Source organism: Hippopotamus amphibius, chromosome 3 (genome assembly GCF_030028045.1).
Source record: "Hippopotamus amphibius kiboko isolate mHipAmp2 chromosome 3, mHipAmp2.hap2, whole genome shotgun sequence".
NCBI classification, from domain to species: domain Eukaryota; kingdom Metazoa; phylum Chordata; class Mammalia; order Artiodactyla; family Hippopotamidae; genus Hippopotamus; species Hippopotamus amphibius.
Window position 1 is genome coordinate 81922146 of NC_080188.1, and position 23025 is coordinate 81945170.

General features: G+C 38.6%; 1 protein-coding gene across 9 annotated transcripts in view; it reads left to right on the forward strand.

The window, feature by feature from the left end:
* FHIP1A (FHF complex subunit HOOK interacting protein 1A) overlaps positions 1-23025 on the forward strand; it is a 256905-nt gene that overhangs the window by 40611 nt on the left and 193269 nt on the right. For 8 of the 9 annotated variants that reach the window (XM_057726601.1, XM_057726589.1, XM_057726600.1 and 5 more), the window contains exon 2: positions 22212-22339. The gene's annotated coding sequence lies outside the window, so the exon portion shown is untranslated. Of the gene's footprint in view, positions 1-6846; positions 6962-22211; positions 22340-23025 lie in introns of all 9 variants that reach the window. The other variant, XM_057726592.1, reaches the window with a different exon arrangement.

Genomic DNA, 23025 nt, shown 5'->3' on the forward strand with positions numbered 1-23025 from the left:
ATGGTTTGGGGTTTAGTTGCTGCTTTTCAGCCTCTTTTAATTGCTTGTTCCAGGTAATACTGCATTAATCTCCGTTATTTATCTCTAGAGTCGGGTTTGCGACAGTGGTTTCCAAAGCAAGAAACCATAGTGGTGGTTGAAGCGAGAATGGCTTAAAGTATTAACACCCTTGTCGTAGAGCTACCAAAACTATAACTCTCTTAAGGTTGTTGTTGCTGGTGTGTGTTGGGGGGAGGGATGAGAGGAGTGTGAGAAAGAGCTTTTACATACACTTGAAATTCAGCTTTTTATGTTTTTCTATGTTACAGGACACATGCTCTTAAATTTATGGAACAAGTGAAATAAAGGGAACCTCGAGTCAGCTTTTTTGAATGCTTTTTCATGTTTGAAGAGTTTGCTCCCCCACGCCCCCCACGGGAAGATATTTCTTATTGAAATTGTGGATATCTAGTGAAAAATGACATTTTTCTTTTTTGGTGTTAGAGAATGTGTTATTATGAAAATATGAATGCCGACATGTTTTTCCAAATATGGATTAAATTTTTCATATTTTAAATTAAGTAGTTTTATAGGTCCCGTTTTAAATTCTCCTAATTATTAGGTTTAAATATTTGTGTGAGGGAGGTAAGCATTTTAGCAAAGTAATGATCATTTTATTCTGCAAAACAGAAAAAGATACTGAAGTGTTTCTGAGCATAAAATTTAGGAAAATGGTACATGCTATAGTTCATATTTGCTGTGGATAAAAATAGTTACATCTAGTTAGTAAGTGTTCTGCCATAGTAACCTCCCCCAGCACATCTTCCTAAATCTCGAATTGAAAGTCTCTTCTTCAACTAGTATCTTCATTTTTGAGTTTCATATCATGCACCCAGTGCAAACCAAGCAAAAGATAACGTGTATGGAGGTCACTCTGCCTTTCAGACTCTATCAGCTACTTTGAATTCATTCTTAAACCTCGTGATACATTGGCAGCAAGCCATGTGCTTGACATTTTTTCTCATTACCATTGAGTCTAGTCCTGTCAAGAACAGGCTTACTAGTCTTTTTAATTGCCTGCTTAAAATTTTTCATTTCCAAAATCAGCAGGTAAATTTAAGATGGTCATAAGTGTGGACTGAGGGTCACGTGAAAGTTCTGAGCGGGTCAGGGACTCACTGAAGGAGGGAAGTGCAGAGATGAAGGCTGGCTTGGAGCATTTGTGTCCAAAAGAATGGAACAGGGCTTAAATGTACGTGATGTCGACTAGTATAATAGTTTTGTGCATTTTTGTATTTAAAATTGCCACCTATTCTGGGGAACTGGAGGCTAAGGATTAGACGATTGGAAGGTTGAGGAAGAACAGATGAAGATGAACCATAATCTGGATGGGACCAAAGAGAGAGGGATGTCCACCCTAAAAGCTGAAAATAATGATAACATGAAGGAGGGGAAACCATGGGCCTGGCTCAGGGCAACACCAGCAGAATCTACAATGACAGAGGAAAGAAGGCGTAAAAAAGGTGACGTGGAGAGACTTACAGGAAAAGGTAGGAAGAGAGTTCTTTGTTTCCTGAGAAAGCGTTGTCGTTGACTGGAATAAGGACACATGCCCCTCTGGGAGGAGGAGGGGGCCAGGTTTCCCAGCAGACGGTCAGGCTTGCTTTGTTGACGCTGCCTAGCAGAGTCTGAGGTGTGGCAGTGGGACACTCATTTTCATGACTGTGTGGGGACAGAAATGCAGGGACTGTGTCTGTCTCCAGGGATGTGTTTGGAGCCAGAGTGGTGTGTGTAACCTTGAAGGGAATGTAATCGATTGGGCGGGCAGTCTGGTTGAGTCACATGAGTGTAACCTCACAGGGCCATCTCTTCTCCTTGGATCATCCCTTACCTGGTGGACTTTGGGGGTGGGGGTTACTTTGTAGTGTGTTGATGGCAGGACTGCCTTTGTGTCATTAGATGCTTCCTCTTGCTCCTCCCGTCCTCTTCCCGCGGGGCACATGCCTTCACATTGCTCCCTGACAGGGCCTGATTTGCTGGGAATGTATTTCATATTCTGAACCTTTCCTGATTTTCTTTCCATCTACCAAACTTTATGCTCACTCTCTCGTGTCTCTCGTCTCTCCAGATAACTGGAGCTAATTTAATGAAAAAACATTCATTCTCCTGTGTAGGGTTAATATATAACGCACTCCCTATTACATGTTTGAATTCAAAAGAAAGATTTGCAGTATGTTGACTCAAAGAAATGGTGGCATTTTGGACGAGTCTTTGAGTAAATATTAAGATGGTGATATTACAGTAGAGTCATATTATATGCATATTTTACTCATGGGACGTAAACTTGAACAAAAGGAAAAAAAAGGGCAAGAAATGACAATTTAAATATGATGAACATAGTCTAGAGCGAACATGAGATGGGAGATATGAACCTGCAGTTTGTAGGGAGGTTTTTTCTCACAGATTGTGAGCGTTTGGGTTTAGCTGCACAGCTCACAAAATGCAAGCCAAACACGTCATCTGGTATTGACCTGAAGGGATAACAGTCTTTCCCAAAGGGCAGGAAAAACTGGTCATCTTGGACTTAGTGAGAAACAGTGTGGTGGTGTATTTTATGAGGAGTTTCAGGGAATTTTCAAGGGTGGTTTTGACTATTTGTAATTGCTGCCTTGAGTTTGACTTTTGACTCTAACCCAGTTCCCGGAGCCAGTAGGTATGACTTAACAGTATCGGTTGGCTGAGGGTAGGTCTTTCAGGGCCCCTGTGAGCTCCTTGAGATTTGGGACTGTGTGTCATTCATCATTGCCAAAGGGGCTCAGAAAACACTTTTTGTTGGATGAAATAATGAATATGTAACCCCTCTGCCTGATGCCTTCCCCACCCTCTGTGGTCCCTAGAACAGTGGGGATTGGTTGAAAACAGGAAGGTGGTGTGTGTATGAGACCCTGATGGATTTGAAGATGCTCTTACTACCTTTAAAAAAAATACCAAACCCATGTCTTTCAGTCCCTGACAGGGCACCTGAGTCATTGCAGACAGTTCCGGCATCCTAGGAATGGATGGCCCACCACTTAGAAGGTTCTGTTTCCTCATTTGGCCCTTGAAGATGGTTTTGAAACACTGGAATTACTGGTGATGTACAAGCTAAAGCATAATAGAAGATATCTCCTTCTCCCCCCAACCATCTTTCCCACCCGCTCTTGCTGTGCTTTGTTCTGTCTTTCCGGCTGTGGTCCAGTTGTGGACTGTGGCAGTGATCCTAATACTTTACAAACAACTTGCCTGGAAGCAAGTGTCATAAGTTGAGCCAGTTTAGTAGGTGGTCTTGTCCAGGACTGTCCTGAGCATGTGGCTTCTTGCTCTGTCTCTCACAGCAGCACCACAGCACTTACTGAGAAGACCCTGGTTTCGGCAAGGTGTCTGCTTGACAGGGCAAGTTTAAATTGAGATGATCATCACTAGAGTTTGCATTTTTTAAAAAATTCCATTTATAGAGGTTCAGTTGCTGCCCTCAGTGAGTTTGGAAGCTCCTCTGTATGGCACCCAGACCTTCATACCAGACACAAATGTTATCTGACTGCTAAGTGCTCATTTGGATGCTATTTTTAGCTTTTTTCAGCCTCCTGGGCCAGTTTGATACTTTTATTTTTGTAATGTGCTGCTCACTCTTTGTTGTGTTATAATAGAATCACAGAAATGAAAGGACTCTTAGAGGTAATTAAATCTAGTGTACTTTAAACTTTGCCTTCCTTCAAAGGGACAGTAAAACCACTAATTTAGGCCTGTATATAAATGAGAGAAAAGCTGAAGTTCTAGTTCAGAGAGGGATGGAAATGGGAGGCCAAAAGCCGCTATTATCTCTCTGCTCCCTTCCCACCGCAGCCCTGGAGGTATTGGGATATGACATCTGGGCCTCGGTGGAGCTTAGCTTGAAAACTACAGCTCTGGAGTGATGGGTGTTTTGCTAAGTCTTGAGTGGATCTTCCTGGCGCCAACTTGCTGTTTATTACTTCCTGAGGACAAAATTTAAAAACCGAATAGCTCAAAGTTCATCCTCTGCATTTATCTTAGTGTGAATTACCTATAGACACTCAGTAGTCATCAAGAAGTTTATTGTGTGTTGTGAACCTTCAGCCCAGCCAATGTGCGCCATTAAGTACCGCAGGTAAGAAGAAGCTGACCTGAAGGATGAGTAGTACTTTTGTTTTTTTTTAATATAATGGTGAGTATTGCATCTGAATGAGACTATGAATATGCTTAAGCAGCTGGGATGTCCTTCATGGGAACGGTTCTAATTTTATATATCAGTGATTTCAAGGTGTGGTCCCCGGACCAGCAGCCCCAGCAGCTCCTAAAACTTGTTAGAATGCAATTTCTTGGCCTCTACCCAGACCTGCTGAATCAGAAACCTCGAGGGTGGAGCCCAGAAACTTGTATTTAACAAACCTTTTGTGTGATTCTGCTGCACGTTAAAATTTGAGAACCACCGGTGTTGAAGAACACAGTGGCGGTGCGAAGGGTTGTCTTGGGGGTGTTGTAACGCTGTTTCTCCCCCAGTTTCCCCATCCTGTAAGCACTCCTCTTGCTGTGCTATGGAAACTGGATGTTTTCTCAGTCTTACGTGAAGTCTTAAACAACTTCATCTTCAAAACAAACACCCTAGCTCTGACTTCCCACTGGGTTACCACCCCTTGGTCCCTTTTATGTGGAAATTCTGAAGCAGCCATTGGATGTACATGAACACAATTTTTTTTTTCCAGGTGTTAGTTGGAAGCTTAGTTGTTTGTGAAACGAAGTGATTTTCTGCTTGACCAGCCAGGGCCTCATTTGTCTGAACACTGCTGAGGAAACTCCAAATCGCGGCCCTTTCAGCTTGCTGTCTGCAGTGAGGGTGTGATGGAGGATTTGCTAAGTGCAGCACTTAGGTAGCTGTCATCTTACCCGCGCTAGCAGTATAAACCTGTTCCTTTTCTCTTGTGTCTGATTAACTAGGCAGTCCTTCAACAGCCTGTAGCTGGGGGTTCCTAATCGGAGATCCAAGAACCGACCCTGCTATCAGACAAATAAGCTTCGCTTGTGTGTACGGATATGACTTTTTGTGGGTGGAGCGTCCGTTGTTTCCTTCAAGTTCTGGAAAGGTTCTGTGTGCCCTCCCCAACTCCCCCCAAAAAGCTGATTAACTACTGCATTAGCTGTTTTTGGATAAAAGTTTTAAGAAATCCTCATAAGATTTGCAGCTGTTTGGGGTGGAAGACCTTTTGTGGGATTGGCAGCCATACTTCAGCCTGCCATGTGGGCTCCTCAGATGTGCTGTATACACAGGTAGAGTAGGACTGGTTCTGCTTGTCCAGTAGTTTCAAGTATAGTTTCTTTAAAAAACTTTAACCCTGTGAGGCATACAGAGTAGGAGGGCTGTTATCCCTGTTTCCGCTGATGACACTGAAGCTGAGAGGAAAGCATGAAATATCGCTAGGTTTACTGTCATCTGAAAGCGTTGGATACCCCGCTAAGCTCATGCTCTGGTAACTTCTAAATACACTTGGATGGTGCCTAGAGAAATCTCAGAAGTTCATTGTGGATAAAGGGCCGATTGTTCATCTTGCACCTAACATCATTTCCTTTCCAAAGGGAATGGATTGTGTTAAAACTGTGGATTTCTTTTTGGCTCTTCCTCATTTTAGCAATTATGAAACAAAATTTTATGGATATAATCTCCCCACTTCACAGTCAAGTAAAAGGTAGCCCCAGCCCCTCTTCCCGTTCTCCACAAGGATCATAGAAAATCCTACCCAGTCATATTTTTCAGCGTGTTGGGTCAGGAGAAGGCAAGTCATTGGCAGCTGGTAGCATCACCTCATTTTCATTAGATTGTTCTCTGGGTTTCAAAGACTAGTGCCCTTGTAACTTAGATTGTACAGCCTTAAAATTGCACATAAAAGTTCGCTGTGGAAGAGTAGCAAATGTAAGATAAATTGAGAAGGTTAAGGGGAAAACGGTGCTAAGAGCTTCTCATAAATGAATTCTCATCATAAAAGAACAACGATTTCTCCAAGTGACAACTTGAGACTCTGCCTTGCATTTTTAAGTAATGTGTGCTAGGGTAATTCCATTTGTGTTCAAGCCAGAGGTCAGTGCCTCACTTATTCTGCTTGTGCTTTTTGTCTAATTGTGTAGAAAAGAGAGCTGTCTATGTGGGTATTTAATTTACTTTGATTTTGCAAATGCATTGTGTCATGATTCAGGCAGTACTGAGATTCTAGGGGTTAAGGCTGACTGACTTATAGAAGGTGTCTGTGCTGAGGGCTTTGGGGCTAGCACATTTTCCGAAAGGAATATTTGTGCTTAGAACACATCTTTTAAAGATTCTTGTTCTAACTTGAATTATGCTTTCACTTCAGTGGGGTCACTGAAAAGGACATCAAGATGTCAGTCATTTGTTTCACTTCCCTGGCATTGGATGGGTAGACAAGGCATTAGAGAGTGGGGTGGTGATTCTGTCAAGTCAGAGGTTCTATTATGAAAATTAACTTCAAGCAAGTGACTCCATATTCCTATCAAGAATATACATATTAATGTCATTTAGACTTTTTGGGGGGAAATATAAAATATCTGTATAAATTTTAGGGTTTGTACATCTGTGATTTATTGAATAGTAATGGGAATAAAGAGAAAATCCTCCCATGCCTTCTTACAGTCTATTTAGTCTAACCTGATGGATCATGTGAAAGCTCTTAATTCTTCAAGCCATTGGCGTCAGAATTAGGAGTTTTATTTTAGGTTCCTTCTATGTTATTTATTCTTTCCTTTTTTACTTTAAAACTACCCTTTTTGAAGGGTAGTTGACTTACAATGTTATATTATTTTCAGGTGTACAACATACTGATTCGATATTTTTATAAATTACACACCATACAAGCCAGAAAAAAGACACTCCAGGATGACATTAATACAAGGCAGTCCCTTGGTACTTGGCATTATTTAGGTAAGATGAAATGTGGCTGCTGTATGTGCACTAATAATACAATTTCACATTTGAAGAGCAGTTCACAGATGCAAAAAGCTTTCACATGCACTGTGCCATTTTTAAACAATTGAGGTGGGTGTGACCATCCCCATTTTACAGATGAACAGCAGATTATGTATATCTTCCAGAGTTATTCAGCAGAGCCAGGACTCAAAAGCTGGTTGAGACATTTCAAATTCAGTGCTTCTTTTATATTTTCATTTTTATGGTTAATTTTTTAATTTTTATTTTTTATTGAAGTATAGTTGATTTCAGGTGTACAGCAAAGTGATTTAGTTTTATATATATATTCTTTTTCAGATTCTTTTCCATAATATGGATAGATTATTACAAGATATTGAATATAGTTCTTTGTGCTATACAGTAGGTCCTTGTCATTTTATCTATTTTATAAATGGTAGTCTATCTCTAATCCCAAACTCCTAATTTATCCCTCTCCTACTTCCCGTTTGGTAACCATAAGTTTGTTTTCTATGTCTGTGAGTCTATTTCTATTTTGTAAATAAGTTCATTTGTATCATTTTTTAGATTCCACATAAAAGTGATATTATATGATATTTGTCTTTCCCTGACTTACTTCACTTAATATGATAATCTCTAGGTCCATCCATGTTGCTGCAAATGGCATTATTTCATTGTTTTTTTATGGCTGAATAATATTCCATTGTATATGTATACCATGTCTTGGCTATTGTAGTAGTGCTGCTATGAACATTGGGGTGCATGTATCTTTTTGAGTTAGAGTTTTCTCCTGATATATGCTCCAGGGTGGAATTGCTGGATTATATGGTAGTTCTATTTTTAGTTTTTAAAGGAACCTCCATACTGTTCTCCATAGTGGCTGTACCCATTTACATTCCCACCAACAGTGTGTGAGGGTTCCCTTTTTGCCACACACTCGCTAACATTTATTGTTTGTAGACTTTTTGATGATGGCCATTCTGACCTGTGTGAAGTGATACCTCATTGTGGTTTTGATTTACATTTCTCTAATAATTAGCAATGTTGAGCATCTTTTCATGTGCCTGTTGGCCATCTGTTATGTCTGCTTTGAAGAAATGTCTATTTAGGTCTTCTGCCCATTTTTTGATTGCTGTTGTTGTTGAGTTGTTTGAGCTGTTTATGTATTTTGGAAATTAAGCCCATGTCCATGGCATCATTTGCAAATATCTTCTCCCATCCTGTAGGTTGTCTTTTTGTTTATGGTTTCCTTTGCTGTGCAAAGGCTTTTAAGTTTAATTAGGTCCCATTTGTTTATTTTTGTTTTTGTTTCCATTACTCTAGGGGGTGGATCAAAAAAAATGTTGCTGTGGTTTATGTCAAAGTATTCTGCCTATGTTTTCTTCTAGCAGTTCTGTAGTATCTGGTCTTACATTTAGTTCTTTAATCCATTTTGAGTTTAGAACATTCTCTAATACCATATACAAAACATTTCATTCTTTGACATGTGGCTGTCCAGTTTTCTCAGCACCTCTTATTGAAGAGACTGTCTTTTTCTCTATTGTATATTCTTGCCTCCTTTGTTATAGAATAATTGACCATAAGTGGGTGGGTTTATTTCTGGGCTTTCCATCCTGTTCCATTGAACTTTATGTCTTTTTTTGGTGCCAGTACCATACAGTTTTTTTTTTTTTTTTTAATATTTATTTATTTGGCTGCGCCAGGTCTTAATTGCAGCATGTGGGATCTTTATTGCCACATACGGGATCTTTGTTGTAGTGTGTGGGATCTTTTAGTTGCAGCATGCAGGTTCTTTAGTTGCGATCTAGTTCCCTTACCAGGGATCAAACCTGGGCCCCCTGCACTGGGAGTGCAGATTCTTAACCACTGGACCACCAGGGAAGTCCCCATACTGTTTGGATTACTGTGGCTTTGTAGTATATCTGAAGTCAGGGAGTGTGGTTCCTCCAGCTCCATTCTTCTTTCTCAAGATTATTTTGGCTATTTGAGGTCTTTGTGTTTCCATACAAATTAAAAAGTTTTTTGTTCCAGTTCTGTGAAAAATGCCACTGGTAATTTGATAAGGATTGCATTGAACCTATAGATTGCCTTGAGTAGTATAGTCATTGTAACACTATTGATGTTTCCAGTCCAAGAACATGGTATATCTTTCCAGCTGTTTGTGTGGTCTTCAATTTCTTTCATCAGTGACTTATAGTTTTCAGAATACAGGTCTTTTACCTCCTTAGGTAGGCTTATTCCTACCTTTTGATGTGATGGTAAGTGAGATCGTTTCCTTAATTTCTCTTTCTGGTATTAGTGTATAGAAATGAAACAGATTTCTGTATGTTAATTTTGTATCCTGCAACTTTACCAGATTCATTGATGAGCTCTAATAGTTTTTTGGTGGTACCTTTAGGATTTCCTATGTATAGCATCATGTCATCTGCAGACACTAACAGTTTTACTTTTTCCTTTCCAATTTTGATTCCTTTTATTTCATTTTCTTCTTTGATTGCTGTGGCAGGACTTACAAAACTGTGTTGAATAAAAGTGATGAGAGTGGATATCCTTGTCTTATTCCTGATCCTAGAGGAAATGCTTTCAGCTTTTCACTGTTGAGTATGATGTTAGCTGTGGGTTTGTCATATATAGACTTTATTATGTTGAAGTATGTTCCCTCTTTGCCCACTTTATGGAGAGTTTTTGTCATAAATGGGTGTTGAATTTTGTCAAAAGCTTTTTCTGCATCTATTGAGATGATCATATGGTTTTTATTCTTCAGTTTGTTGATGTGGTGTATCACATTGGCTGATTGACAGATATTGAAAATTCCTTGCATTCCTGGGATAAGTCCCACTTCATCATAGTGTATGATCCTTTTAATGTATTGTTGGATTTGGTTTGCTAGTATTTTGTTAAGGAATTTTGTGTCTATGTTCATCAGTGATATTGACTTGTTAGTTTCTTGTGATATCTTTGTCTGGTTTTGGTATTAGGGTGATGCTGGCCTCACAGAATGAGTTCAGAAATGCTCCTTCCTCTGCAGTTTTTTGGAGTAGTTTCAGAAGGATGGGCGTTAACTCTTCTGTAAAGGTTTGATAGAATTCACCTATGAAGCCATCTGGTCCTGGACTTTTGTTTGTTCAGAGTTTTTAAATTACTGATTCAATTTCAGTACTGGTCATTGGTCTGTTCTTATTTTTTATTTCTTTCTGGTTCAGTCTTAGGTGACTGTACCTTTCTAAGAATTTGTCCATTTCTTCTAGGTTGTCTATTTCATTGCTGTATAGTTGCTTGTAGTAGTCTCTTATGATGTATTTCAGTGGTCTGTTTTAACTCCTCTTTTTCACTTTTGATTTTATTGATTTGAGCCCTCTCCCTTTTTTTCTTGATGAATCTGGCTAAAGGTTTATTCATTTTGTTTATCTTTTCATAGAACCAGCTTTTAGTTTCATTGATCTTTTCTGTTGCTTTTTTTTGTCTCTATTTCATTTATTTGTGCTCTGATCTTTATGCATTCTTTCCTTCTACTAACTTTGGGTTTTATTTGTTCTTCTTTCTCTAGTTGCTTTAAGTGTAAGGTTAGGTTGTTTGAGATTTTTCTTCTTTCCTGAGGTAAGCTTGTATTGCCACAAACTTCCCTCTTAGGACACTTTTGCTGCGTAGAATTAGGAGTTTAGACTGGATAATTCATAATAACTTTGCCCTCTGCATTCTTCTGCTGAAGTTTCTGTTTTCTTCTTTGGCCTGTGGCCACATTGCCTTTTTGCTCCAGGATTTTAATTTGTGGGGAGAAGACAGTGTCATGATGTTAGCTTATTGCCTCAAATGCTGGCTGGTGTGGAGTTGACCTTTCAAAGTCAGAGCTCAAGGCCGAAGATCACATATTTACTTGCGTGAGTTTTTTGTTGTTTCAATCTCAGGGGAATCAGTGGTTGCAGGTGCAGAGGAGATTAAGAGAGATGAGGGGCAGGTGCTTGGTCAGGAGCTCTGGGACCATGTACCAGTCAGTGTCCCAACTCATGCGGTGGTCTTTCCCTTTCTTGGAAGAAGCAGAATAGATTCAAATACCTGAGGCGAGAATGGAGCCTGAAAGCAAGGCAGGCCTCCGCCTTTCCCCAAAGTTCAAGTTCCTTTTAACTCTGAATATCTTCTGGTATCGTCCTTTTGAAAAACACTTTAGTGTATTTTTTCCCATAAGGAAAAAACCCCAGAACTCTGAATCCATGCTTCCTGCAATGGAACCTAGTATTATAGAAACTGTTTGCCTCTAAATTAAGAAAGTAAATAAGTTTCAACAGCATGTCAGTCAGCTGTCCCGGAAACCATACAAAAGTTAATGGGTGTTTTAAGATTGTGTGTTCACCTGTCTGGACAGTTGAGGACTCTGGACATATTTTGGGTTAGGAAATACCTGTGTGATTATGTGGCTTATTGTTTATTGTAAACCGTGTTATCCTTATGTTAGAGTCCAGTGACTCATGATCTGACTTCAAAATACTTGTGCCTCAGTAATTTTATTTATTTTTTATTTTTTATTTTATTTTATTTTATTTTTTTAATTGGAATATAATTGCATTACACTCTTGTACCAGTTTTTGAGGTACACCAAGTTCAATCATCTGTATTTATACACATATCCCTGTATTCCCTCCCTCCCTTGACTCCCCCCCACCCTCCCCTTCCTAGTCCTCTAAGGCATCATCCATCCTCGAGTTGAACTCCCTTTGTTATACAGCAACTTCCCACTGGCTCTCTATTTTACAGTTGGTAGTATATATGTGTCTATGCTGCTCTCTCACTTCGTCTCAGCTTCCCCTGCCTCAGTAATTTTAAAAAGCACTTTTCTTGCCATTTGGCTTTTAACATGTGTTCAGGCCATGATTTTCTTTTGGTACCTTTGTATTAATTGAGATGAAATTTACATAACACAAATGCCCTGAATATTTTTTGTCAAGAGAATTTAAGGAAGGTTAATTGACTTAACACTTGGTTCATTTATTTGAATTCAGTGGCTGATATGCCAGGATGATATAAAGCCAGGTCCTTGCCTTGAAGGAGATCACGGCCTCCTAGGGGGATAAAAGCATAAACAGATGTTAGTAGAGACATGTACAAGGTGCCCTGTGATTGCAAACGACTTCTCACTCTCCTTTATGAGCCCACCTCTGAAAATGGCGGATCTTTTCCTCTTGCTCTATTTTTTTGCAGCAACTTGTCTCACTTCCTTGTCTTAGTGTTTTCTGTTAGAGATTTCATACAAAAGTTGGAATTTTGTCAGCTACTTCATGCTTCTCAATATTTCTTGCTTCAAAGATTCAAAGATGGAAATGGAAGTGGTGATGCCTGATGCTAGCCTTTTTGTTAGAATTATAAGATATATGCTTGATATAAAAAAGGTATTTTCAAATGTTGGAGTATAAACTGGGATTCTGCCAAGTGTATAGTTCCTGCAAGTCTGTGGCAAGACTGTTGGCCAATAAACTCCAGGTCTGTTTACTTACTTAAGCCTTAACTGTATGGCATATATTTTCATTTTTTATTGTCTGTTTCACCCCCATTGCCTTAAAAAAAAAACCCAAGCCAAAAAAAGTGTACATCCTGTATTCTTTGCTTTGAAGTATCCTGAAGCTTCATCTCTCTTTTTTTTTCTTTTCTTTTTTTGTTACTTCAATCTCTTGCATGCTAATGCATATATATGCAATCTAAAAAAACGGTACTGATGAACCTAGTGGCAGGGCAAGAATAAAGATGCAGACATAGAGAATGGACTTGAGGACACAGTGGGTGAAGGGGAACCTGGGACAAAGTGAAAGAGTAGCATTGACATATATACACTCCAAATGTAGTGGGAAGCTGCTGCATAGCACAGGGAGATCTACTTGATGCTTGGTGATGACCTAGAGGGGTGGGATAGGGAGGGAGGAAGGCAAGCTCAACAGGGAGGGGATATGTGGAAAAATACAGCTGATTCACTTTGTTGTACAGCAGAAACTAACACAACATTGTAAAGCAATTATACTCTAATAACGATCTGAAGGAAAAAAAAAATCTCTTTCATGTTGCAAATGGTAATAGCAGTGCCTTTTCCTTTAATACTGGTAAATGAAGGATTAAGTGGACAGTATTTATAGAGATCTCTAGAATTCCTAGAGAAAGGACTAAATAAAACGAAACAGTATTATGCTAATGAGTAAATTGTTTTCTTATATTAAGCTGTTTTATTAAGGTGAATTTTGCTCAATACTAATTTTTTTTAATTTAAGGACTTTAGTCTCCTTTTAAAATAGTTATGCTTTTTAGACTCCCTCACTTCCCTATCTCAAGCCATTTCTAAACTGATACAATTGTCATTTTCTTCTTAATTTTACAAAGTATGGCATCTTTGAAATATTACTTAAAACAAATCCTTCTTTAAAATCTCTTCCTTGGCCCTTGAGATGTATGAATTGACTTCAGTTGACTTCACTTTAATAATCTTATTTTATTAAAATCTTGTAACACATTGGTCAAGTGCTAGAATATAATTTTTATAGCTAAATTTTAACGTTCACCAGAGTTTTGTGTTACCTTTCTCTGTGTGAATTGCTTAAAGGGCACTCTTATCTGGTTACACTTTACAGTTTTACAGAAAGGTCCTTTTCCTCCCTTCACTATCTTGACAGCTGAGGAAGTCAGGGAACAGTCAACAGACTGGGTTAAGAGAGTGGGAATTTGTCCCGTGCACTGGAATTTGCTTCCTCCCTGCTGTGAGAGCTTGTATTGGTTGCATGCGAAGCGACCTTGTTGTGTAAAAATGTGAAGGACAGGTGTTTACTCTGGCCTTGACCAAGGTGAGAGTTTGAGATGGGAGAGCTGGACTCTGTATAGGAGGGGACTGGGAACTTGACCAGACTGTGGGTTTTGTCACCTATCAATTGAAACTGGAGACTAGGCGAAGGAGATATAATTTCACAACTCATAATATAGCCTTAAAATCTTTTTTCTTTTGGTTGATGTATTTTAAGCAGTTGAATACATTTTCCATAAATTTTACTGCCTTCCATTTACCTTTGAATAGAAGCCAGTGGAGAAATATTTAGAAGGTTATGAGCGACAATAAAACGAACTGTTAGAAAAGTCCTTTTGTAGCATTCCTCAAGTGGGTGCTGGTAGAAAAATTACTGTGATTTGATAGTGAGATGTTGGAAAATGATTTTATTTACTATTTAGAAATAACATAAATGAGCCTTGCTTTTTCAATTCATAGGTTCAAAACATTTAGTTATGCCTCACTAGCTCAAATCTTTGCTCATTACATTTTACACTGATGGAATTAAATGTGACACATTGCAATGTTGGATCAGCCCCACAGTTTTAAAATACAGGGTTTGATTGAATTCTGAAAAAGTTAAAGATACTGTTTAATGTCAGAAATGATTTGTGAAATTTTGTTTTTAGCCTAAAATTGGTTCAAGAAAGTATGCCAATGATAGAAGAGGGAAAGAGTGTGAACAATATTTAATTGTAAATTACTCTGTTGAAACCCAGAAAGAGTCTTAGGCTTTGAAGGAGCAAATAATTTTTCAAAGCCAGGTCCCTGGTGGCCGTACAGGCCATAATATGGCTAGTCCCTGGGGTAGTGTGCTTCTAGTCGTCATGTCTGCCAGTGCCGGTAGGAAACACATGTTTAATGGCCATTTGGCCTTGAAGCATCCAGTTTAATCTTCTGGATACCCAAGGACACATGTGGATGAAGGTCAGAGCTTCATGATGCTTGCTGTTAGTCTCGTGGGTGTTGAGAGAGGAGAGCTGCCTTAATATGATGCCCATGTTTTCCAGGGACTTCTTTGGAGGCCATCTTCTTTTTTAAAAAAAATTAATAATTTATTTTATTTCATCCCATCTATCCAAAATGTTATTTTTCCAACATGTAATCAGTGTGAACATATTATTAATGAGATATTTTATGTTCTTTTTTGTTACTCAGTCTTTGAATCCAAAGGGTGAGGATTTTATATTTACAGTACCTCTCCAATTGGCTGCCCACTTCTTACTGGAAATGCTTGATCTCCATTGAGGTTTCGTAAAATGTACAGTTGAAGAAGTACATTCACCATAATCTTTTTGTGGCTTTTTTTTTTTCTCCCCAACATTATGTTAGTGAGAGTCAAGGGCGTTGTTGAATGCAGCTGTAGTTCATTCATCTTCATTGCTGTAGGGTATTCCATTGTATAAATATACCACTGTTTATCCATTCCACCACTGAAGGATATTTGGTTTGTTTTCTGTTTTGGACTATTAAAAATAATACTGCTGTTAAAAAAAAAAAAGAAAGAAAAAGTAGATTCATACCAGTATTGGCTTGTAGATTTAAGTTAATTAAAATGAAATAGAATTAAACTTTCAGTCCCTTAGTATAGAAGGCACATTCCAGGTTTCAGTAACCATGAATGGCTACTGTTGGATGAGTATAGGGTTGGAGATTATCTCTTTGGGCTCTAAAACCAGAATTTGGAGGCCATCTTCTGATTTTTTTGCTTACCTTGTACAGGGCCATCTAGTTTCAATGGAGTCACTAACTTGCACTTTAGTATTCATAAGCTATATGAGCATTTTCTGTGGCCTAAAATCACCTGTTATTTGGTTTTAAGGGTTTAGGTTGGGGAATTGGAAGTTTGACCTGGGTTTCAGTCCCAGCTCTGCCGCTACATGATTTTACTTCATTTCTTTAAGCTTCAGCTTTCTTGTCTATAAATGAGTGTTCATTCATTCATTCATTCCCTCATTCAACAAATATTAAGTAATTTCTGTGTGTGAGGCCTATCCTTGGTGCTGGAAAGTGAGCAGAAGCAGACGAAACTCTTGCTCTTAATGTATGCTCCATTATTAGAAGTGAAATATAATATATATTAGATGGTGACAGTTGCTACAAAAATAGAACACGGTCAGGGAATAAGTGACAGGATTGGACGGTGGTTCCTGTCTGTTTCACGTGGGGTAGACAGTAGACAGGGAGGGCCTCTGTGTGGAGGTGCCATGTCGGCAGAGATGTACGTGGAGAGAGGAAGGATATATGAGGATATCTGGGGTTAGAGGATCTCGGGGAACAGCAGGTCTGGCAGGCACTGCACAGTCCTGAAGGGGGAGCAGTGAGGAGAGCGGGGGTACAAGGGTGAGGGCCCACACAGGGCTCCAGTGCACACCTTATGGGTCTGCTTAGAGGATGGAGTGAGATGATGTTTGATGTGCGCTTTGCACACATTAGAAGAACACTATGCCGTAACAGTGAGGATTTTTTTAGGAATTGCAGGAGGGTTCTGTATTATGAAATTTATTAAAGACATTCATCATCTTGTTAAATATAAATAGAAAAAACTCATGATCATTTTTATAGAAAAGGCATCTGATGAAATTTACTATCATTATTGATTTTTTTTAAAAACCCCTTAAAATATAGTAGGAAAATATTCTTAGTAATATATGTCCTTCTCAATCTAAAACCATCTCAGGCTTAATAGGAAATTTGAGACCATTAAAGCCAGAAACAAAATAAGGATGTTCACTGTTTTCAGTCTTTATTAATGGTGTTTTGGAATCACAAGTTAATGTGGGTGGACAACAGAAAGAAAATAAAGTTATACAGGTATAAAAACTAGTCATATATTCCCATCATTTATTTGGAAATGATGGGAATATATGACTAGAATACCCAAGAGAATCAAATGAAAAACTAATTATAAAGACTAAGGTAATTTATAAACATGCCTGGATACCAAAATAATATGTCAGTGTTCATAGCTTTCATATATCCTAGCAACTAGTTTGAATATAGTGGAAGAAAAAACAATTACCATAAAAAAGGATAAAATACCTGAGTAAACTTAAGAAATATGTATGCTATGTGTGAAGGCATTTAAAAATGTTCCTGAGGGGTACAAAAAAGATATGAGAAGGCCTGTTGTATTCTTGGGTCTAGAGATGCCAGTTCTCCTTAAAGTAATGTGTATGTTTAATGTGATTCCAATAAATATAACAACAGGATTGGGGGGGGCGGGGCAGGCGCTAAACGACTTTGTTCTGTGCTCACATGGAAAAATAAATAAGCGTGAATAACTAGCCAATTCTGAAAAAGAGATTAAAACAAACTGTAAGGCTACAATAATTGAATCTTTCGTGTTACCAAATATCATATTTAGTATATGATAAAAGATGGCATTCAGGTTAATTGGAGAAAGATGCTGTGTTCAATAAATAGTGGTGGGATAACCAGGGGGCCATCTGGAGGGGAGAAAGAAAAAGCTGTTTAGAACAGTATCTCAAGTGTTAAGCCAAAATTGATCTATATTAAAAGGAAATTTAAAAAATAAAGTATATTATAGAAGAAAGCAAGGGAAAATTATTTTATAATCTTAGGGTACATATGGCCTTTCTAAGTGAGACAGAAAAGACAAAAACCATAAAAGGTATTGATAAACTTGATTGCATGAGAAAACAGAAAAAATCCTGTATAAGGGAAGCAGAAGGAAAAATTTTTGCTTCTCATATCACAAAGGGACTAATTTCCCCAATGAAGAGCTGCTACAAATCTGTAAGAAAAAGTCCAACAACGTAGTAGAAAAATGGACAAAGGATATATAGTCTACAGAAAGAGAAGTAACGGTGTCTTTTAAGCATATGAAGAAGATACTTAACTCTGCTCATTCTAAGAGAGAGACGCATTAGAACTATACTGAGGTACCATTCATCACTATTAGAAGGGCAAAGATTAAGAAGTTGTATAACCTACTCTGTAGAAAGAATGAGTGCAAAACAATAGTCTCTTTAGTGGGCATTTTGGCAAAACCTGTAGTATGAAAAATCTCATATTCTTTGACTAGGAACTCCAGTTCTAGAAATTTATCCTAGATACAAATACATTCCTCTAGATATACATACATTCGCATATACTATGCATGTACCCTACATATACATACATATTACAGGCATGAGAAAATGATTTATGTACAAAGAAACTTATTGTAGTAGTGTTTATAAAATGGCTAAAGATTGGAAACAACCAAAATATTCATCCATGGGAGACAGAATTAATACATTGTGTTACAGCTGCTGTACATTAGAAAACTGTGCAGTCATAAAAAAAATCCCAGTGAGGGACTTCCCTGGTGGTGCAGTGGTTAAGAATCCGCCTGCCAATGCAGGGGACATGGATTCGATCCCTGCTCCAGGAAGATCCCACGTGCCGCGGAGCAACTAAGCCCATGGCCCACAACTAGTGAGCCTGTGCTCTAGAGCCCACGAGCCACAACTATGGAGCCCCTGTGCCACAGCTACTGAAGCCTGTGTGCCTGGAGCCCGTGCTCCACAGGAGAAGCCACCACAGTGAGGAGCCCATGCATTGCAACAAGGACCCAATGCAGCCAAAAAATAAATAAAAATAATAAATAAATAAATTAAAAAAAAATACTAGTGAATCTCTTTCTGTATCATTTTGGAAACATTGCCAATATATGTTGTTTGGTGAAAAATGCAAGGTACAGAACAGTGTATATGATATGTTTATTTATTTGTTAAAAAATGTTTTGCTTGTTTTTGAATAGATACAGGCTCTGGGAAGTATAATTTGAATTTGACTACATCCTACCCCTTCTCAAAAAAAAAAAAAATATTGTACTTAGCACAGTGCCTGCACTTAGCACTTATTACTTGGTGGTGGTGGTGGCTATTTTCACTGTGATTACAGGGGTCCTTTACCTCAAGAATTGATTTTTAACAGTTGGGTCTGGAAGAGGAAGGCAGTCTCAGTATAAATGCTGCTTACTGGGTGGCATGTTATTCATCAACAATGCGACATGTGCTTCCTGAAGGGTGCTTCTTGGAGGATGTCAGTACAGGTTCTGCAAACCAAAGATGTCAAATAAGATTGGGAAACATATATATTTTAAACAAAACCAAGTGGGCTTCTTTCCTATAGGCCTTCTTAGAGCCTAAATACACATAATCCACTAAGTGAATATTCAAGAGGGATGTTTTAGAAGGTAGCATTTTCCAAATTTGCTTGAATACAGAACCTAAAACAACAATGACCACTACTGTTTTTCTTTAAGGAACATTTTAGGAGTAGTTGCATTAGGAAATATCACTTAATACTTAAATTTTGATTTTGTTCACCTTCGTCATTCATTTTGATCAGCCAGTATGCTTGATTCATTTTTGAGTTGCCTGTAGTCTCTCTCTGTCTGCTCTTCCTCCTCTGTGATGTGCTGCAGCTCACTCATTAGTTTCGTGGTTGGGCCCTTCCCAGAGTCATCCAGATCACACTGCGTTTCTTGGTTGAAGAAGAGAATCTATGTAATTAATGTAAAATCTCAGGAATTGAGATTCCCTGTGCTTTATTTTTATCATCTATAAAGTTCAGGAATTGGGTTTAGGTCCATCCATTTTAAGACTCTTGAGTTATTATTAACATGCTTAAGTGGAATCAGTGAAGACTGTGGGCCTCGGTAGAACGTTTTGTTCTCCTCTGCAAGTTTCCATATAACCTGTCTCAGTGCAGCTCTTTTGGAGAATGAAATTATTCAATAATTAGCTCATCGTCAGCTCCACGTATTTGAAAACTTGTTGATTTGTTCGAGACTTGTACTTGATTGATTGATTTGTTAATGACTCTCCAGGAAAGCACTTGATTATAACACAGGTCAATTAACCCAGTGCTATGGAAAAATCCACACCTGTAAAAACGCCCCTCTGCATTCATTTCGCCGGTATAGGGAGAAATCTGTGATGTGGCTATTAATTATCTCCCCCTCTCCGCCCACAACATGCACAGTGTTTATTTGGTGGTTTGCTGTGCTTTTTGTGCCCTCCTTGCCTATTAGCAGCTTTATGCATTCAGCACAGTAGAGGTCTGAATTCACTGAATTTATGCCATCTGGAAATGAGGTTTATATTTTGTTCCTCTGTTGAAATTAGGGATGTGACATAGCCACTGCAGAGAAGGATTGTGAGCCTGGATCTGATTTTATTACGTGGAGGTAGAATGTTTTGTTAGAAGGAAAGCACTTGCCTGGACAGAGATTTGGGTGTGACTGAATTGTTAACTGCCAACTTCCCCCACCTTTTAGCAGGAGGCATATTTTGTTTTTAAATGAGACGACAATGAGAGAATTACCGGGACTCAGTGAATTTTAAGAGAGTCTATTCAGTTTACTTGAGTTCCGTTTAACCTTGCTTTTGATGTCATTCTGTGCATTACTGTCAAGGGACTCAGCTTCCTTTGAAGTCCCAAAGTGTGGCTGCTGGTGGAATCATGATGGTAGAATATGAGTGGTTCTCAGTAAAGCGCTTACTGTTACACAGGGATGTATTATTACCTAAGTAAAAGCATACGTGTGAGTGCCTACAATGTAGTGAAAGGGAAGAATGTGTGATAATGGACACTGAAGTGGGAGCAGTATTTCTCGTGAGTTAGAGATGCCCTTTCATAATTCGAGAGTCACAGAATGAGAAAAGGCTTGAAATCGCCTGAAAAGCATCTGGAAACAATATGTAATTCTTAAGAGGCAGCGGGAGAGCCTCTCTCTCTCCAGGACATGATGGTAAAACAGTTCATGTGGCATTCTGGAAGAAGTAGAATTCTCTTACTTGTAAGCCATTGTAAAACAGCTTGCGAGTAAACGCCCAGAGATTCGGTTATGAATTATACTGCAGGGTCCCAGGTGCTTAATAATTGAGTAGAGTGAAGAAGGCGGATTTGAAGTTACTGACGAAATTTTAATATGAAGAATTTATTTGCATGTGAAATGTTATCCTTTGCTTCTCATCCCCCCCAAACACACTCTTCCTGTGTCCAGGCATTAACTGTGCCCAGTTTTGAAGATTTAGGTCACGTTGAGGTCTCTCCCTCCATCTTTTTCCCTTTCATGAAACATTTGTTATACGAAAAGGTATTACTTTTTAAGTCTTTGAGGTGTCTGTAGGTCAAACACACAAAACCTCTTCAGTGACTTCTAGGGAACCATCCTTTAATATACTGGACTGTTGCAGAAAAATTATGTTAATGAGTGGTGCATCTTTGTTACACAGAGATTTTGAAAAGACCTGTTTGTTGTACTAGACTCTGACGTGAATTACTCACCGTAACCCATCTTAAGTTGGGGAAATACTTATAACCAGTACTTCTAACTATATGAGAACAAATTGCTTCTTGTTTCTTGCTTTGCATAAGTGGTTGTGATCATACGTAGTTACAATATTATACTCTGTTTTTTCTTTTTTCTTTATATAATAACTGGTGTTTTCTCACTTATTAAAACTCAGGATTTTCTGATGGCCGACAAAATTGTGGTTAAGTAAATTTTGTCATTTTGTCACATTTACTTAACTCTTCTTCCCCAGTTATTGGGCATTTAAATGGTTCCCATGCTTTACATTTAAGTGTAGTATTATTTATTGCTTTCTTAAAACATGTTTTTTCTTGGTCATTTCCTCTAGCTTCCACCTGTTCTGATCTGAAATAGCAGCTTCTCGCGGTTTGTGTAGCATTTGTGTTAACGTCTGCCTTTCGTGCTCTGGCTGCTTGGGGTTTAGTCTCTTTGCTGTGCTCCCTGGGACACCTGTTCTCTGTACCATTTATCTTAGGTGGGATAACGTCCCAGCCTTCTTTAAGCTCATGTTTTCCTGATTGTCCAATAGGGATTAAGCCATGCATTTGTGTTGTGCAACTTATCTTCCCAGTTAGGCCTGATGGTATGAGATATGTGTCTAAGACCAAAGTAGACTTTGCCGGTGGGATGGCAAAAAACGGAACTTTCAACTGTCACTGTTTGGATAGGTTAGAGGTATCAGGGAATATTTGGAGAGTATTGCACATTTAAAAAAAAGTAGGTTATGAAAGTTATGTGTGGTCCTCTGTTTGCTGTTTTATGTTTTGTTGTCATAATATGATGCTACTGATGCATGGATATGGATTTATTTAGTGTCACTTTTTTTTTTCCCTTCTAAAAGAAGTGTATGATTACTTACTATCTCTTGGAAGACAGAAGAATCCTTCTCTACTTTCTGCTACCCAGCGGGAGTCTCTCATTTTTGGCTAGGTTTCGGATGTCTAAATAAAGATTCATTTTTGGCTTATGACTTCTTTTTAATAATAAGTGCAATCTGAGGAGAACCCACTGAATGCACAACAAATGGTGGTAAATGGGAGGGGAGAAAACCTAGCGGAAAATAGATTGAGGTTTTGTGGTTTATTCATGATTGTGGGTCTTTCTTTGGTTCCTTTCTGTAGATTTTGGAAAATTTTCTTCTGGGAGTTGCCAGCATTGCCAAGCGTTGGAGAAATCTTTTCTGCCCCTCGGATAGAGTAAAGTGAGCAAACGCAACCTAGCAGAAGCCTAGTGAAGAGAGCAATCACAGGTAATGTCTTCTTTTCTTATTACTATTGATGTGTGTTCAGTAATGTTCAGTAATAAACTGAAAAAAATAAGCCTGCTTGAATTTACACATCCGAGTGTTGACAGAGGAAAGATGCATAACCTAAAATGTTTGAGTTAAGTTTTATTCAGGGACCTTACTGAGAACTGTAGCTCGGGAGATTAGCCTCTCAGTAGTTCTGAGGAGCTACTCCAAAGAGGCAAAGGAGGAGTTAGGATATACAGGTATTTTTGGTTGGGAAAAAAACCATGTAGTCGAACATTAAAAGATAACTGCTGATCACAAAAACAGACATTGCAAGTTAATGATTTTAGTGCTTTTCCATGTATGGGAAGATGCAAGAATCTGGGCTCAGTGAAATTATTCCTTAGATATGCATCTCCACTATCTAGGGCCAGTATCCAAAGCACAGAATGCTTCCTGTTTTTCTCTCTCCTGAATTCCCCTCAGGGTGTACCATCAGTGGGGGTGGGGTGGGAGGCTGCAGTGGCTTGTGGCTTGGTCCTTGTTTACCAGAATGGCAGCAACATTCTTTGTTTACTGGAATGGCAGGCAACATTCACTGATCACAGAGGGGAACATTATCTTGTTCAAAGCAATCTGAGCAGCTACACTCCTCAAACATTTAAACATTTTTTCTAATAAATAAATAAACAAATATTTTTTCT